General features: G+C 38.5%; 1 long non-coding RNA gene across 1 annotated transcript; it reads left to right on the forward strand.

The window, feature by feature from the left end:
- Positions 1–1,168: 1,168 nt before the first annotated feature.
- On the forward strand, positions 1,169–6,644 carry LOC109256412 (uncharacterized). The gene is made up of 4 exons (XR_002075640.2): positions 1,169–1,219; positions 1,588–1,802; positions 6,241–6,297; positions 6,524–6,644. It is a non-coding gene; the product is annotated as an uncharacterized LOC109256412 (long non-coding RNA).
- Positions 6,645–6,929: the final 285 nt, after the last annotated feature.

Here is a 6,929-nt window from a genome sequence, read left to right on the forward strand (position 1 = left end):
ATGAATGTGGGAGTGCAGGTATCTCTTTGAGACAGTGAATTCATTTGATTTAGATGTATACCCAGAAATGAGATTGCTAGATCATATGTAGTTCTATCTTTAATTTCTTGAGGAACCTTCATACTGCTTTCCATAGTGGTTATACCAGTTGGTATTCCCTCCCACAGTGTACAAGTGTTCCCTTTTCCCCACATCCTCATCAGAATTTAGCTCTTATTTTTTGATAATAGACATCCTAACTCATGTGAGAGGATTTCTCATTATGGTTTTGAAAAAGCAGTTTCATGTAGGAGATGAATCTCATCAATCAGCCCAGCTGGAGCTCCTGTTTGCCTCTCAAACCTTATTGACTGTCCAAGCCACCATCTTTATTCTTAGTGGCTTTCAGTAGCTGAGGACGTGCCAAGACCCATCAGTGTCCCAAAAGGGAGGATTGCAGTCAAAACCTTCATGTAAGTGGATTAGAAGCTGGACCCTTAGGTTGCAGCTGAGAAAGTATGAGGTTAGGTCTCTTCCAGGGAGAAACAGGGTGATGGATGTTGTTGCTTGTTCCACCTGTGCTAAACCCAGTTGCATAGCAATGGGGATGTTCTCCTGTGTCCATTTAAGACTTACTTCTTTGGGGTGGCTGGGTGGCTCAGTAGCCTAAGTGTCTGACTTCAGCTCAGGTCATGATCTCACAGTTCATGGGTTCAAGCCCCATGTAGGGCTCTCTGTTCAGCACAGAGCCTGCTTCAGATCCTCTGTCTCCCTGTCTCTGCACCCCTCCCCTGCTCGTGCTCTCTCTCTCTTTCAAAATAAATAAACATTAACAAAAAAATTAAAAAAAAAAACAAACAGATCTAAACCTGCCTTCATGGAGGCTTATGAAGAAAGAAGACATGAAGAAAATAAATCAAATAATTAATATAAAACATAATTATCACTTGAGATAAATGTTGTTGAATAAGAAAATACGGTTCTAAAAGTTATACACGACATACGGAACCATGAACTTATGTAATAGAAAGACCTGAACTGACGGTATAATGTGTTGAAAGATCAGAGTCATGTTTCATTACCAATAGATGGCATACAGGTAAAGAACAGAAGCTAATGAGCAAAAACAATGTTCATAAAGGTTCTAAAAGGTCATAATAGACTAGATAGGTTGTCATAGTAGCAATGGAAGAGAGTAAGTCTCCTCATTTCAACACTTGTGGAAACTTACAATGGGCAAGTGAGTGCAATAGACAAGAAAAAAAATTAGTAAGGAAAAGTTAGGGTGACTAGAATGTGACCAATCACTATCTAACACAAGAAGCAAATAATCAGATGGTCATCTCTTAATTGTTATTAGAAAGACAGCAATTCTAGGCACCATGACATTGGGGCTCTCCTCCCAACTCTGTCACTCACTGGAAAATTGTGTGACTTTAGGCACACAATTTAACCTCCACTGGTTTCGGTTTACCTGAAAATCCTTACCAGTAAAATAACCAATTCACTACTAAATCTAATTACCTCTCGTTGAATAAAGGGGATTGAAAAATTGTAACACTTTATTTTTGAGTGACAATTTCATCATTATTTATTCTTTCCCTCCAGGGTGGAAATCAAGTAGCTTCATTCTGAATCAACTCCAACTGTGTGGAGTTAACAGAGTGTTCCTTCATTTCTAGATGGTACTTCAATTGAAAAAAAAAAAAATCCTGGGGAAACCATCCCCACTGAGTTTGTCAGTGGTATAGAGAAGTGGGTGCAGCTAAATTGGGATTGGATAAGAGCTCTGCCTGAAATGAAGGCATACAACACAGAAGATGGTAAGTATGAGCTGCATTTTTGACAAAATGATACACTGCAGCCTAAAGCTGAGTGGAATTTTCTCATAACAGGCTGCAGGCCAAGCTCTAAATTTTGTGGCTCATACTAACTGTATTGTTTTAAGGGAATATTAGAAATGGTAAGGACCCGCTTTCTAAAATATTAGTGTGTAATTCCTTGGGGCTTCTTCATTCTTAAATTGAATATGGATGTAATAAATATTTCCCCAGGATACCAGAATGAGTAGTATAGAGTCAGAATGCAATTAAGTAGCAGAACGGTGTTTCTCCGTGTCTGTTGCTGTGAATCCATTCCTCTCCCGAGAGAGAGGAGTTAATGACAGGTGGACCACATGGTTAAGGGAGAAAGGTTTTTCAGGGTATTGTGTGTGTCATGGCCTCATCCCCTATGTTGCAGAATGAGATACATTTCTCTGCTGTGATAAGGTCGTTTGACAACCTTAGAAACTAGAAAAGATAATCAATACTAGGATTCTGGCCAGTGCAGTTCCTATCCCGTTCATATGCCCAAGGCGATGCTGGATAAGCACCTAGATCTAAAACCAAAGAAATAAAAGCTGGGACAACACGTGTTAGAAATAGGAACAGTGTCTTTCATGCTTCCCCAATCAGATTTTGGGTTTTTTAGAGTGTATGAAACACATGTGTTTACTTCTGTTTACTACCGACACCCTCCTGAAATTACATTTAAGTGGTATTTTCTTTTAAGGAATAAACTCACAAAAACAAAGATGATTGTAGAGGAGACGTGGGTAGACAAAGTGTTAGAAACCAAGAGTAAAGAAGTGGTACAGAAAAGTGGTGACTTAACAGAACAGAAATAGCTGAAAGCTTGGCATGGTGGACACACGATGTGCCATGGATTAGACCCTCCTTTTGGAATGAAAGACATGTTAATCCACCTGCTGGGAGAACTGAGGACAGACAGCCCTCAGCTTTGGGCATAACAGCTGACAGGTCCTGGGGCATTCCACCTTCCCAGGGTATCCTGCATCCAATGACTGACTAACATTGTTATAAAGGCCTGGCCCCCTCACTCAGTTCTGAAGGAGAGTTCCCGCTTAAGCTGGAGGCAAAGGGGGTCTTCACTGGAACTACATTGGTACTGAATTTCTTCCTCTTCTCCACTCCTACCTTCTTCCCTTCCCCAAGAGATAATCTTAAAGGTATTCCCTAATAAGTTTCCCACATGTTGCCCAAAGAAATTAATTTGTGGCAGTTGGTTTTAGAAGTAACTTGAGGAAGTAGATGGTAAATATGGAACTTAGGCTTAGGATCCTTGTCATCCAGAAGGCAAAGAAGACTCCATCACTGGCAGCTGCAACACACGGTCCCTGGCAAAAAGTAGCAATGAGAGTGTTGAAATTTTCATGGGCAGTGAACCTGGATACTATTCCAGCTTGAGATACTGCATTAGCAGCTATAATATACCTGGCAAAGGACAAATATGGAGTCAATTGTGACCATAAAACAATGGAATTGGAATTATTGATAAGTGCCAATGATGATTTTGAGGAAAACATGTAACTAATGACTGAGCATGCATAGTAGGCAAAACAAAGAGCGAAATTCAGAATTCTCCTTTTAGCTCCTAAAGACATTGTCCCCTCCTACACCTGACAGCAAAGCAAGGTGAAGGGTAGATATAGCACTTAATATTAGAATAGAAGAACTTCAACAATCTCAAACACTTGCCTATATGCCAAGGTCAGAGTCCTGGCTGAAAAAGGAAGGAGCCCTGACACTTGGAAAGGGATTACTTAGTTTGATGCACTTAAAACTGTTGAATTCCAGGATTCCCCTTAATGCGCGGTGCCAGCAGAAACAAGCACTGCTTGTTGTTGAAGCTAAGCACTCCCCTCTTGCTTGAAGGGGATGAAGGTTCTCACGCCTGCAAGAAAGCATGCACTCTCCCACCCCAAGCTTCTGCCTTCTACATCTCCTCTTGATCACGAAGTCAATAAACAGTGCCATGACTCGCCCTCACCAGTCAGCTTTCCTGCTTCTCCTAAGGGAGAAATGGGACTGTACTTGGAAGGAAGTTCAGGAATTAGCCAATGTGTACATTCAGGAGTCCAGAGAATAAGCCTGAGACTGGATTCTAAATGTGCGAGACCAAGATGCACAAATCATATGTTTAGATAAATGAGAGTTTATCACTAGGGGGGCATTCTCCCCCATAGGATTTAAACTCCTGCAAGGACCCTGGGAAAAGGTGCATTCAGCTTCCAGGTGGTTCCAAAAAGCATGCAAAGTGACTATCCATGTATGGTGAGAGAAGCAAAATGTGATGGAATTATCCTATGTTCTGGTAATTGTACATCAGAGAATTAATTTTATAGCATGTCACTTAATATCCTGTGATACCTAACATATATTCAGTTCTCAGAAGAGGAAAGCCAGTGGTCAAAAAGAATGGGACAGAATGTTCTATCATACTCGTAAGGAGAGAAATGCAAAGTTAAACCACAAGGAAACACCAGTGTGCTCTCAATGAATGGCAACAATTGTACATCTGTGCCAATACCAAACATTGCCAAGGCGCAAAAACAGCACCTAATTCTCATATGATATTGATTTCGAGAGCATATAGACAATATCTAGGAAATGTGATAACGCATTACCACAAGCAAAGCAATTCAAATCTTAAATGTATACACCATAGCAGAAGTTAGACTACTTTTATATTTGAACGTTTTATAGCCTTAAAATGTATTGAGGATGATGGACATGCAGAATATTCATTTATAAGGATTATATTCATCAATATTTAATGTATTAGATACTATGTGATTCCCATTATGGGACATTCTTGAAAGGATGAACTATAGAGATTTAAGAGCAGAACAATGCTTGCCAGAGATTGTGGGGTGAAGAGGGTGACTGTACAGGAATATCACAGAAAGAAAAAAATATTTAACATATTAGAAATTAAAACAGAAAATTTACAAACACGGTTTAATTTTTAAAAATCAAAACAACAAACCAATCACACTAACACATAATACATTTTTCGTAAAATGACTACATTTTTTAAAACAAAACGATTGAAAGGCATGGTTTTACAGTTTTGCAAATCTTTTTACTGCCTGTTAATAGAAGACAACTGGAGTTCTCCTACCCACTTCCACATCGTATTTGTAGTCATAGCACGTGCCGTGTTACCTCTGGAAAACTCCATTCTGCAGTCATGAGACAATGAGCGTGAAAACTATAATTATTGCTTCATAATTAATAACTGACCTCACAGGCCCCAAACCACACTTTGAGCACTATTGCACTCGAGAAACACCCAACTTGTTTATAAGGAAACCTTCAAACATATTCATCACAAGATTTTTGAATGAAAGAAAACTGGAAACAACACCAGTATCCATTCATTTGGAATGCAATGTACCTCTAGTGGTATTCATGTAATAAATATCACTTGACCATTAAAATGAACACCTAGAGATCCAGGCACCTGCATGGACAAATCTCACAAATAAACTTAATGGAAGAGAAAAAGTGGCAGGATGCACACAGTCTGATAAAATTAATATAAAATGTTGAGACATGCAAAGAAAAATCAGATTTTCTGGGCATACATAGATTTGCCTTAAAAGATAGAGAAAAATACCTATGAGGTGGATAAATGAATTCAAGAGAGTTGCCTGTTCTCTCGGGGTTAGTAGAAAGAAACACAGGTGAAGAGGTATACAAAGGGCATTATGATTTGATTTGTTGAATTTCTCATGTTTGGTTATTCTTTTATGGGTTAACTTAATCTTATTTATTTATACCTTTTGGTTATTCTTTTATGGGTTAACTTCATCTTATTTATTTATACCTTTCTGCATATTTGAAGTAGTTCATACTTCTGCTAATAATGTTATTATTAATTAATAAAAATAACCCATGAAATTATTAACTGGTGATTAGAATAATTGCTCTGGTAATGTTTACAGTGCGAGTGGTACAGTGGTACAATATGAAAAGGCACAAACTTCCAGTTATAAAGTATATAAGTCATGGGGATGGAATGTAGATTATGGTGAGCACAGTGAAGAATACACAATTCCATATTTGGAAATTGCTAAGAGAGTAGATGTTAAGAGTCCTGGTCACAAGAAAAATACTGTAACATTGTAACTCATCACAAGAAAAAATTTGTAACTATGTATGGTGATGGATGTTAACTAGACTTCGTGTGGTGATAACTTTGCAATATATACAAATACTGAACCATTACGTTGTATGCCTGAAACTCATATAATATTAGAAGTCAATTGTACCTCAATTTTTAAAAATTGGATTAAAAAGTAAAATAGCTACAAAGAGAAATGGCTACAAAGGAAATGGCTACAAAGGAAAAGGGAATTATGTAGGGATTTTTTTAAGTAATATAGGATTAAAGAAGGCATTTATTTTCTTTTAGGCGGGAGTGACCTGAGCAAGGGAGGGACTTGAAAACATGGGGAAGATAAAGATACAGGTAAGAAGTGGAATAATGGAGGGAGCAAGGTGTGTGTGTACTGATGAAAGGGGATAGAATCCATAGCACAGGAAGAAATGGATCTCAGGAGGAAAGTCAACTTTCACTGGGGATTCTCTTAGGGGGAAAGAAGGATTAGTGTTATTGCAGCTAAGTTTGGTCAGAGATTAAAAGTTATGGAGAGTTCACATTTGATGGATTCTGTTTTTTTCCTTTTTTAATATAGAATGGGGTAATGGACCGTATCAAATGGAGTATGGAGGACAGGTGGATGCATCCTTTGAAAAAAACAAGTTGACTTAAAATATTCAATTTTGTAAATAATTATACAGAAGGATTTCTGGTAACTTCCTTTCTGGTGTCCTCTTTGTCTACCCTATTATTGCAATGAGTGAACTGTCCACGCGCCTTCATAAAGCCAGGTCTTCCACACAGTAGGTCCCTTAGCTCCTATCACCTACTCAAGGTTATTCCTCCTGTCGTTATATTCCATACCCTCACATTATCAATTCCCCACATTTACTGTCGCATTCCTGTGTCACCAACAGAATATGTTACCTCTATCTTCGAAGGAAGTCTCTCCCTTTACCTCAAATCCTCTTTTCCTTGTCACTCCTTCCCTGCTATCCCTT

This window comes from Panthera pardus, unplaced genomic scaffold, assembly GCF_024362965.1.
Source record: "Panthera pardus isolate Hobbes unplaced genomic scaffold, ASM2436296v1 HiC_scaffold_17, whole genome shotgun sequence".
Classification (NCBI taxonomy): domain Eukaryota; kingdom Metazoa; phylum Chordata; class Mammalia; order Carnivora; family Felidae; genus Panthera; species Panthera pardus.